We start from the raw sequence: 12,262 nt of genomic DNA, 5'->3' as shown, positions 1-12,262 counted from the left end.
ATAAGTCAGACAGAAAAAGCAGAGACCCATATGATTTCACTGATATGTGGTATATAAACCAAAAACAGCAAAAGAATAAGACAAACAAATGAGAAACAGAAACTCATAGACACAGACAATAGTTTAGTTGTTACCAGAGGGTAAGGGGGGTGGGGGGTGGGAGATGAGGGTAAGGGGGATCAAATATATGGTGATGGAAGGAGAACTGACTCTGGGTGGTGAACACACAATGGGATTTATAGATGATGTACTACAGAATTGTACACCTGAAATGTATGTAATTTTACTAACAATTGTCACCCCAATAAACTTCAATTAAAAAAAAAGAAATAAAAAAAAGACATTGGTGGGATCACTTTGTAAGTTATATAAATGTCTAACCATTATACTGTACACCTGAAACTAATACAATATTGAATGTCAACTATAATTGAAAAATAATTTTTTTTTTTAAATGTAAAAGCCATTCTACAGTAGAGTGATTGTTTGCTGAGCAGAGAATTCTGCAGGAGCGCTCACCATTTGTGGTTCTCCACCTGACAATAGTTGGGCTTATGTAATCCTCCCCTTTCCTTCCCTCCACCCTCTGCTGGGAGATCAGCTGGCCAATCATATGCTGCCCCTCTGTCCCACCCAAGTTCCTGATTTTTCCTCTGAAATGACTGGTTAATTTTAAACACACCCATGTTGTCTCCATTTTTACTTCAGTTGGATATTTACCTTGGTGAATGTGTTTGCTTGTGTAAAGTGAGTACTGTTTATTTAGTGATAACCACAGCCTTCAGAATATTGCTTATTTAATATAGAATCACATTTTTATTTTTAAAATCCTTACAGAAATTGCTTTATTATGATCTGGAATTATTTTTATATTTTATATCTATAACAATGTTTAAACTTTTTGGTTTTGTATTTAATATGTCCTGACCTGTTAAGCAAGTTGTTTACTTGGAAAAAGGCAGCACTAGTATTTGCAGGGTGGGTGACTAGAATAGGTCATGGAGAGCACCCAGTTTTCCCCAGGGCGCCAACACTCACTCACCTCTGGCCGTGCCTCACACATGCTGGTAATGTGCAATGTTTGTGCTTATTGTCATCGTTAGTTGACTCTGGCATCCTGCACATTCTCCCAGGCCGGAAACTTGGAAGTCATCCGTGAGTCCTCCCACTCCCCTACTTCCTACATCCAGTGAGGCATCAGATCCCACTTCTAATTTCTGACAACACGACATAACCTCCTTGCCTCCAGGGTAGCCCTACCTAATGCAGTGTCCACACACAATAGCAGCAGCTAGCCAAATGGCTTCTGTAAATGTCTACATCTGATCCTCTGCCCCATCCATGCACATCTTGTGCCTGAAACCTTTCCTTGGCTTCTCTGTCAGAAAAAAGTCTAAATTCCTTAGAGGACCCACAGAGCCCTTCATGACCTGGCCTGTGCCACCACCTCTAGTCTTGCTGTCCCCCAGCCCATGCTCCACACCCCAGCCTCACTGAAGCATTTGAAATGTCATGAAGGTTTCATGCTCTGCAGCTTGTGAGCCTTAGTAAGTGTTCTTACCCCGTCACCTGGTATACCTGTGTTTGTCCTTGCTGTGGAGGGTCTACCCTGTTCTGGGCATATAGTAGGCGTCTGATTCGTGTTCAGAGAATGAATGAGTGGAATATGAGAGTAACGGGAGGATGGATGACCATGTGGGTCCCTGTGCAGCTGGAGTAGAGCCTGTCCTGGCCTTGCTGCCCCTCTACCTTTCCTGCCTGCACAGCCACGGTTGAGGCCGCATCCCGATAGGGATGTGGCTTGCTATCCAGGTCTTGCTCCCCCAGCACAGATCTGGTTTGCAGAGAACCAGCAGCTAACCTGGCCCCCTGCTGTAAGCCTAGACTCCGGCAGCTACTCCTACAGGGGCTAGAAGTCTGGGCCTCCAGCTAGGGATTTGCCTTATTTGGTTCCAGAACGGCATTTTGCTCCTTTTTTGAAATCCTGCTCCTTGGTTGTCAAGTTGCCATATTGTATGGTCTGCAGCCTCAGCCTTTAACTTCTGAAAAATTTTCCTGCTGTGATGAAGTCTCAAGGTGATCATTTTTCATTTTGAAAGCAGTGACTCCCTGTGCAGGTTCTGCCCTAGCTGCACAGGGACCCATGCATCCACTCATCGACTCATCCACTCATCCTCCCATTCTCACCTTCCACTTATTCATTCTCTGAACATGAATTAGATGCCTACTATGTGGCAGGATTAGGGTAGGCCCTCCACAGTAGAGGCAAACACAGCATGCCAGTGTTTCAATTTTTTAATTTTGAAAGAGTTGACTACTTCCTTCTATGATTTACCAACCCTTGGTGTTATTTGTTTCATTTTCCACTGCACTGTAAGTGCCTTGATGCCAAGAATCATGTTGGGGATATTTTTGCTGTCTGTGTCTCCAGAGGCTAGAGCAGTGCCTGGGACATAGTAGGTGCTCAGTAAATAAATCAATGAGTGAAGTGAATGAATACGGGAATGACTGAACCAAGGTAAGTATTTAGTTTAAAAATTTTTTTTTAAATTTTAGAATAGGTTTAGATTTATCGAATTATTACAAAGATAGTACAGAGTTTCTTTATACCCTGAACCCAGTTTCCCTATTATTAATATCTTACATTAGTGTGGTACAACATTAGGGGATCTCTTCCCTCTGTGATCTTCCCATTCTGGGCCTCCCCTTTTGGTCCTTGTCCAGAAAGCTGGGTTTCAGTTACCCCACTCTGCTGTGCACTTTCCATTCCACAACAGAAGCCAAGTGGTAGAAAAGCAACAAGCATTAGCTCCACCTTCCTGAGGTCACAGCTTCTCCACTCAGAGAGAAAGTTTCCCCTCCTTCAGAATTTTAGGTGCCTGCAGGCTCCCATTACCAATTATATCACCATAGAATTCTCTGAAGGCTGGGGCTTGAGAAATGGAAAAAAGAAAAAGAACTAGAGGATTTCCCTCCATTCCCTTAAAGTGTTAGGAACCCCTTTCCTGCTCATGACTCAGAATAAGAGAGTCTCTCCTGGAGATTTCTCTGTGTGTTCCCGGTGCCCACTTCAGAGTTTTGTGCTGCCTTGGGTCTAGGCCATTGATACTGGAGGAAACAATTGGGAACCTCACAGCCTTTTCAGTGGTACTCTTTTTTTCAATTACAGTTGACATTCAATATTATTTTATATTATTTTCAGATGTGCAGCATAGTGGTTAGGCATTTATATCATTTACAAAGTGATCCCCCCAATAAGTCTAGTATTCACCTGGCACTATGCATAGTTATTACAATTTGTTGACTGTATTCCCTATGCTGTACTTTAATCCCCATGACTATTTTTATAACTTCCAACTTATACTTCTTAATCCCTTCACCTTTTCCACCCAGCCCCCCAACCTCCCTCCCATCTGGCAACCATCAGGTTGTTCTCTGTATCTACGAGTCTGTTTCTGTTTTGTTTGTTCATTTATTTTGTTTTTTAAATTCCACATATAAATAAAGTCACATGGTATTTGTCTTTTTCTGTCTGACTTATTTCACTTCACATAGTACCCTTGAGGTCCATCCATGTTGTTGCAAATAGTAAGATTTTATTCTTTTTATGGCTGAGTAATATTCTATTGTATATATGTACCACGTCTTCTTTATCCAGTCATCTGTCGATGCACACTTGAGTTGCTCCCGTATCTTGGCTATTGTAAATAAGGCTGCAGTGAACATAGGGTTGCATATATCTTTTCGAATTAGTGTTTTGGATTTCTTTGGTTAAATATCCAGAAGTAGAATTGCTGGCTTATAAGGTAGTTCTAATTTAATTTTTTGAAGAACCTGCATACTGTTTTCCATAGTGGCTGCAGCAATTTGCAATCCCACCGCATGCACGAGGGTTCCTTTTTCTCTACATCCTTGCCAACTGTTGTTGATTTATTGATGATAGTCCTTCTGACAGATGTGAGGTGATATCTCATTATAGTTTTAATTTGAATTTCTCTGATGATTAGTGATGTTGAGCATCTTTTCATAGATCTGTTGGCCATATGTATGTCCTCTTTGGATAAATGTCTATTCAGGTCCTCTGCCCACTTATTAATCAGATTGTTTCTTTTTTGGTGTTGAATTATATGAGTTCTTTATATATTTTGTATATTAACCCCTTAACGGGTGTATCATTGGCAAATATCTTCTCCCATTCAGTAGGTTGTCTTTTCCTTTTGTTGATGGTTTCCTTCATTGTGCAGAAACTTTGTAGTCTGATCTAGTCCCATTTGTTTATTTTTTTGTTTGTTTCCCTTTTCTGGCCAAGGTAAATTCTATGCTCGCCTCCTCCCACAACCACATCAAATTTACAACTAACCTACAGAAAAAACATCATTGACAATCATCTGAAATCTAGCTGAACAGAAGTCCTACAAATAAGGACATACAAAAGAAACCACCTCAAGACTGATAGGAGGGGCAGAATCTCAGAATGGGCTGGCACACTGGTAGAATGTGTGGTCAAAAATCAAGAGTAATATCTCGGGGTGGAGGTCCCCCCTGAGGATGAAGCCCACATGAGGCTCCCAAGTCCAGGTTTCCAGTGCCAGGAAAAGAAGTCCCCATAACTTCTGAATGTGAAAAACACTGGAGATTGTGGCTAAGTGAGATGGAAGGCTGCTGGAGTTTCAGGCATTCCTTGTTAAACAGCCTCCACATAGACTTACTCACTGATGGACTCACTCACTCTGAGCCCCAGCCCTGGGACAGCAGCTTGAAAGGCACCAGGAACATACGAGGAGGAACTGAATTGTCTGGGCTGCAGGGCGAGGGCTGGAGGGGTAGCTTTCTCCCAGACAGAAGACCTGACAGAAACCATTGTTCCTTTGTTGAGCCCTCCCCCCACCCATATCTCAGTGTCCATCAACCTGGCTAACACTGTTCACCCCGGTCCTGGTGATTCCCTGCAACCCCACCCCAACTTTCGGGCCCACTCAAGCTACTTCCACTGGTTTTTGCACACAAATTTCCTGTCTTGGCTTATGCAAGAGACTTTCCCAAAATCTCTCAAAAGTCCACAAACTGCAAACAAGCAGCATCTGGCCTCAGCGTGCCCTGAACCTCTTGCTAAACAGCCTCAAAGCCAGCCTCAGTTCCCTTGCTCAAGGAGACATATCCAAAAAAATATTGATAAAAGCAATGTCAAAGTGTTAACTACCTATATTTTCTTCTAGGAGTATTATGGACTTACATATAAGTCTTTAATCCATTTTGTATTTATTCTTGTACTTGATATGAGAAAGTGGTCTATGTTTTTTATGTGTCTGTCCAGTTTTCCTAACCATTTATTGAAGAAATTATCTTTACCCAATTGTGTATACTTGCCTCTTTTGTCAAAGATGAATTGACTGTATAGGCATAGGTTTATTTCTCAGCTTTCTCATCTGTTCCATTGATCTATGTGTCTGTTTTCATGCCAGTACCATGATGTTTTTATTACTATAGGCTTGTAGTTTAGTTTGAAATCAGGTAATGTGATACTCCCAACTTTGTTCTTTTTTGTCAAGATTGCCATGGCTAGTCAGGGTCTTTTATGGTTCCATATAAATTTTAAGATTATTTGTTCTAGTTCTGTGAAAAATCCCATGGATTTTTTTATAGGGATTGCATTGATCTGTAGATTGCATTGAATAGTATGGACATTTTAACAATGTTAATTCTTCCTGTCCATGAGCATAGTATATCCTTCCATTTATTTGTATCTTCTCCAATATCTTACAGTTTTCCAAGTATAGGTCTTTTACTTTATTAGTTAAATTTATTCCTAGGTATTATATTCTTTTTGATGCAATTATAAATGGGATTGTTTTCTTAGTTTCTCTTTGCGATTGTTCGTTATTGGTGTATAAATATGCAACTGAATATTGATTTTGTATCCTCCTACTTTACTGAATTCATTTATCAGTTCTAATAGTTTTTTGGTAGAATCTTAGGTTTCTCTTTATATAGTATCATGTCATCTGCAAATAATGACAGTTTTACTTCTTCCTTTCCAATTTGGATGCCTTTTATTTCTTTTAACTGATGGCTGTGGCTAGGACTTCCAGTACTACATTGAATAAAAGTGGTGAAAGTGGACATCCTTATCTTGTTCCAGATCTTAAAGAAAATGCTTTTATCTTTTTCCCATTGAGTATGACGTTAGCTATGGGAACATAAATTGACTCTTGACAGTAGCCCATCCCTTCCCTTCCTATCTCATCTACCATCATATCTCCAACCAGACTAATCATAATCTTGAATCCTGTGTTCATTCATCTTTTTCTTTCCTTTTTTTAAGGCAAAATTTATGTAACATAAAATTAACCATTTAAAGTATACATTTCAGTGACATTTTAGTACATAGACAATATTGTGCAACCATCACCTCTATTTAGGTCCAAAAACATTTCCATCAGTCCCCCCCAAACTCCATTCCCATTAAGCAGTCATTCTCCATTTTCCCTTTGCCCCTGGCCACCATTAATCTGTTCTCTGTCTCTGTGGATTTACTTTCTGTACATTTTCTATAAATGGACATTTTCTATAAATGGACATTTTCTATAAATGAAAACATATAGTATATGTCTTTTTATGTCTAGTTTATTTCACCTGACACAATGTTTTTGAAGTTCATCCACGTTGTAGCACATGTCAGTACTCCATTCCTTTTTATGGCTGAAAAATATTCCATTGCATGGATGTTTTGCTTATCCAGTTGTCTTGTTTATGGATATTTGCCTTGTTTCTATGTTTTGGCTATTGTGAGTAGTACTACTATAAACATTCAGGTACAAGATATTCTTTCATTTCTCTTGGATATATAAGTAGGATCAGAATTACTGGGTAAGTCTATATTTACCGTAGTAAGTCTATATTTAACGTATTGAAGGACTCCCAAGATGTTTTCCACAATGGCTTCAGCATTTAATATTCATTCCCACCAGTAATGTATGAGGGTTCTAATTTTTCCACATCCTCATGAACACTTGTTATTTTTCTTTTCTTTTATTATAGCCATTCTCCTGGGTTTTGAAGTATATCTTATTGTGATTTTGGTTTACATTTCCCTAACAACTAATGATGTCGAGCACCTTTTTTTTTTTTAGGTCATATTAAATTTTCTTCCAGAAATATTTTAGTAAAAATTAGCCATTTCCAAGAAACACCCACTGCATGCCCATCAATAAAAAGAGAACCATAACAAAACAGAAAATTTACCATATGGCTATGATTTAAAGGAAAAAAAACTAGCAGACATGCAAGCACATCAGCTAAGTCCAATATTAACATCACATTACTTCTCATGGACTATGATTAGGATTCTGAACAGCTATGGATATAAAACTTAGTACAAACGCTGAACTAAATTATTAGGTCAGACGATCTCTATAGAAGCATCTGTCCTCAAAGGCATTCCAGTTGGAGACTCGGTTTCAGAATGAGGCATAACAAATGAACAGAAGACATACAAGGTGAAAGAAAGAGTCTGATTCCCAACACACTTTGAACCTGAAAAAACAAATCTAGATTTGAGCATCTTTTTATGTACTTGTATGCCTTCTTGGACAAATGTCTGTTCAAGTCCTTTGCCCATTTTCTTCCCTCCCTCCTTCCCTCCTTCCCTCCGTCCCTCCGTCCCTCCTTCCTTTTGCTGCTGTTTTCTAAGAGCTCTTTATATACTCTAGATATTAGACCCTTATCAGACATACAATTTGCAAACATTTTCTCCCATTCTCTAGATCATCTTTTTCCTTTTTTATAGTGTCCTGTGATGCACAAAAGTTTTTAATTTTGATAAGGTGTTATTATTTTTTTCTTTGGTTGCTTGTGCTTTTGATATCATTTCTGAAAATCAATTAACAAATCCAAAGTCATGAAAATTTACTCCTGTTTTATTCTAAGAGTTTTAGCTCTTACGTTTATATTTTTGATCTATTTTAATTTTTGTATATAGTGTGAGGTGGAATTCAACTTCATTCTTTTGCAGCACTATTTGTTGAAGAAAGTATTCATTCACCATTGAATGGTTTGGGCACCATTGTTGAAAATCATTTGACCATAGATGTATGAATTTATTTTTGGACTCTCAATTCTATTCTATTGGTGTATATGTCTACCCATATGCCAGTTCCATCTATTTTGATTACTGTAGCTTTGCAATAATTTTTGAAATTTGAAAGTGTGAGTCTTCCAATTTTTTCTTTTTCAAGATTGTTTTGGCTATTTGAGATCCCTTGCAATTCTATATTAATTTTAGGATAAGCTTTTACATTTCTGCAGAAGAGGCCACTAAGATTTTGATGGAGATTGCATTGAATCTTCAGATTGCTTTTGGTAGTATTGCCTTCTTAACAGTGTCATCTTCCAATCCATGAATATGGGATATCTTTCCTTTTATTTAGGTTTTCTTTAATTTCTCTCAACAATTTTTTATAGTTTCCAGTGTACAAGTCTTGAACCTCCTTAGTTAAAAATTTCCTAAGTATGTTATTCTATCTGATGCTGTTGTGAATGAAATTGTTTTCTTAATTTCCTTCCTTTTCACATTGTTCATTGCTAGTGTATAGAAATACAACTGATTTTTTATGTTAGTTATATATCCTGAAACTTTGCTGAATTACTTCATAAGCTCTTATTGTTTGTTTATTTTTTGCATGTGGATGCCTTAGGAATTTACATGTACAAGATTATGTTATCTGCAAATAGAGATAGTTTTTACTTCTTCCTTTCCAATTTTAGAGCCTTTTATTCCTTTTCCATGTCTATTTGCTCTAGTTGGAACTTCCAGTACAATGTTGAATAGAAGTGGTGAAAGTGGGCATCCTTGTCTTTTTTCTGATCTTAGGGGGAAAGCTTTCAGTTATTCACCACTGAAGATAAGTTTAGCTATAGGTTTTTCATAAATGCCCTTTATCATGTTGAGGGGGTTCCCTTCTAGCCCTAGGTTGAGTGTTTTTATGATGAAAGAGAGTTGTATTTTGCAAATGCTTTTTCTACGTGATCATGTCTCCCCCCCCCCTTAATTCTATAATACCAATATGATGTATTACATTGCTTTTCATATTTTTAACCATCCTTGTATTCCTAGGATAAATCCTCTTTGGTCATGATGTATAATCCTTTTAAGATGTTGCTGGAAATTTTTGCTAATATTTAGTTGAGGGCTTTTTCTTGTATATTCATAGGGGATATTGGTCTATAGTTTTTTTATTCTGATGTCTGTATCCGGCTTTGGTACCAGTGTAATACTGGCCAAATAGAATGACTTAGAAAGTGTTGCCTCCTCTTTTATTTTTTGGAAGAGTTTGAGAAGGTTTAGTGTTAATTCTTTAATTAAGTATTTTGGTGAATTTACCAGTGAAACCATCTGGTCCTGGATTTTTCTTTGTTGGAAGGTTTTCAATTGCTGCTTCAATCTCTTGACTTGTTATAGAGATCTTTTCAGATTTTCTATTTCTTCTTGAGTCAGTTTTTGTAGTTTGTATGTTTGTAGAAATTTGTTCATTTAATCCAGGCTAAGTGGTGTAAAATTGTTTATAATATTTTCTTAAAGTCATTTTTATTTCTGGAAGGTCTGTAGTGATGTCACCATTTTTATTTCTGGTTTTAATAATTTCAGTCTCTCTTTGGTATCTTTTGGCCTATCAAGCTAAAATGTTTATCAGTTTTGTTGATTTTTTTCGAAGAACCAACTTTTCATTTGTTTATCCTTTTGTTTTTCTCTTCTCTATTTCATTTATCTCTGCTCTGGTTTTTATTATTTCCTTCCTCTGCTAGCTGTGGGTTTAAAATGCTCTTCTTTTTCTAGGGTATTAAGGTACAAAATTTGGTTATTGATTTGAGATCTTTCTTTTTTTTTTTTTAAGATATAAGCATTTATAGCTATAAATTTCCCTCTGAGAACTTCTTTTGCTGTATATCATAAGTTTTTGTATGTTTTGTTTTAATTTTCCTTCATTTCAGAGTATTTTCTAATTTTACTTGTGTTTATTTTTGGTCTACTTTGGTCCAAGACATGTAGGTTAATTTCCACATATTTGTGAATTATCTAGTTTTCCTTTTGTTACTGATTCCTATCTTTGATCTATTGTTTTCAAAAGAGACTTTATATAATCTCAATCTTTTCAAATTTATTGACAGTTGTTTTGTCACCTAATATATGGTCTATCTGAAGAATGTTTTAGGTCCGACATCTTAGTGAGGCTTCAGTGGTAGCAGCTTCTCGCCAAGCTTTGCTGTGCCACCCAAAGATGACAAGAAGAAGAAAGATGCTGGAAAGTCAGCCAAGAAAGACAAAGACCCAATGAACAAATCTGGAGGCAAGGCCAAAAAGAAGTGGTCCAAAGGCAAAGTTCAGGACAAGCTCAATATCCTAATCTTGTTTGACAAAGCGACATATGACAAACTCTGTAAGGAAGTTCCCAACTATAAGCTTATAACCGAGCTCTTGTCTCTGAGAGACAACTGAAGATCTCCAGTTCCTTGGCCAGGGCAGTCCTTCAGGAGCTCCTTAGTAAAGGACTTATTAAACTAGTTTCAAAGCACAGAGCTCAAGTAATTTACACCAAAAATACCAAGAGTGGGGATGCCTCAGCTGCTGGTAAAGATGGAAGAGCAACAGGTCCTACCAACTGTACATTTTGAAAAATAAAACTTTATTAAATCAAAAAGAAAGAAAAAGTCCAGCCTCATGGCTCAGGTGGTTGGAGCTCCGTGCTGCTAATGCCGAAGGTTGCCGGTTCGATTCCCACATGGGCCAGTGGGCTCTCAACCACAAGTTTGCCGGTTCAACTCCTTGACTCCCGCAAGGGATGGTGGGCTCTGCCCCCTGCAACTAAGATTGAACACGGCACCTTGAGCTGAGCTGCTGCTGAGTTCCCAGATGGCTCAGTTGGTTGGAGTGTGGGTTCTCGATCACAGGGTTGCCAGTTGGACTCCCGCAAGGGATGGTGGGCTGCGCCCCCTGCAAGTAATAATGGCAACTGGACCTGGAGCTGAGTAGTGCCCTCCACAACTAAGATTGAAAGGACAACAACTTGAATCGGAAAAGTCCCAGAAGTACACACTGTTCCCCAATAAAGTCCTGTTTCCCTTCCCCAATAAAATCTTAGAGAGAGAGAGAGAGAGAGAGAGAGAGAGAGAGAGAGAGAGAGAGAGAGAAAAGAAAAAAAAAGAATGTTCCATGTGCTCATGAGAAAAATGTGTATTCTTTTGTTGTTGGGTGGAGTTTTCTATATACATCAGTTAGGTCTAGTTAGTTTATAGTATTGTTCAAGTTCCCTATTTCCTTATTGATCTTCTGTACAGTTAACCTATCCATTATTGAGAATGGGATATTGAAATCTCTAACTACTTCTACTTTTATTAGAATTCTTTATTGACAATTTCTTTTAATACTTAATTTTTTATATATTTTTTCCAATCTGATTTACATTTTTTCAATTTATTTTATTTTATTTAAGATTTTTATTAAAATATAGCCAACGTACAATATTATATTAACTTCAGGTGCACACCAAAGTTATTCAACATTTATATACCTAAAGAAGTGATCACCATAAGTCCAGCAACCATCTGACACCGTACCACATTATCACACTATTGACTATATTCCCTATGCTGTACATTACATCCCCATGACTTATTTGTTTTATACCTGGATATTTGAACCTCTTATTCCCCTTCACTTTTTCCTCCCTTTTTATAATTTTTCAATTACAGTTGATGTTCAATATTATTTTATATTAATTTCAGGTGTACAGCATAGTGGTTAGACATTTGTCTAATTTAAGAAATGATCCCCCTGACTAGTCTAGTACTCATCTGGCACTGTACATAGTTATTACCATATTATTGACCATATTCATTGTGCTTTACTTTACATTCCCTTGACTATTTTGTAACTATCAGTTTGTACTTCTTAATCCCTTCACTTTTTCCCCCTGCCCATAACCCCCTCTCATCTATCAACCCACCAAATCTAGTACCCATCTGTACCATACGTAGTTACTACAATATTATTGACTATATTCCTTATGCTATACCCTACATCCCCATGATTACTGTGTAACAACTAATTTGTACTTCTCAATCCCTTCCCTTCCCCTTTTTCACTCACTCCCAATCCCCCTCCCAGCTGCCAACCATCAATATGTTCTCCGTATGTATCAGTTTGTCCTGTTTTGTTTGTTTATTTTGTTCTTTAAATTCCACATATAAGCGAAATCGCATTGCATCT

General features: G+C 37.7%; 1 pseudogene; it reads left to right on the top strand.

The window, feature by feature from the left end:
• Positions 1-2,504: 2,504 nt before the first annotated feature.
• On the top strand, positions 2,505-10,668 carry LOC109456933 (small ribosomal subunit protein eS25 pseudogene; annotated as a pseudogene).
• The last annotated feature ends 1,594 nt before the right edge of the window (positions 10,669-12,262 follow it).

The sequence above is a fragment of the Rhinolophus sinicus genome, chromosome 15 (genome assembly GCF_057876585.1).
Source record: "Rhinolophus sinicus isolate RSI-liver-muscle chromosome 15, RSI-T2T, whole genome shotgun sequence".
Classification (NCBI taxonomy): domain Eukaryota; kingdom Metazoa; phylum Chordata; class Mammalia; order Chiroptera; family Rhinolophidae; genus Rhinolophus; species Rhinolophus sinicus.
The sequence above is the reverse complement of the archived record's forward strand: the minus strand, read 5'-3'. Positions and strand labels throughout refer to the sequence as shown.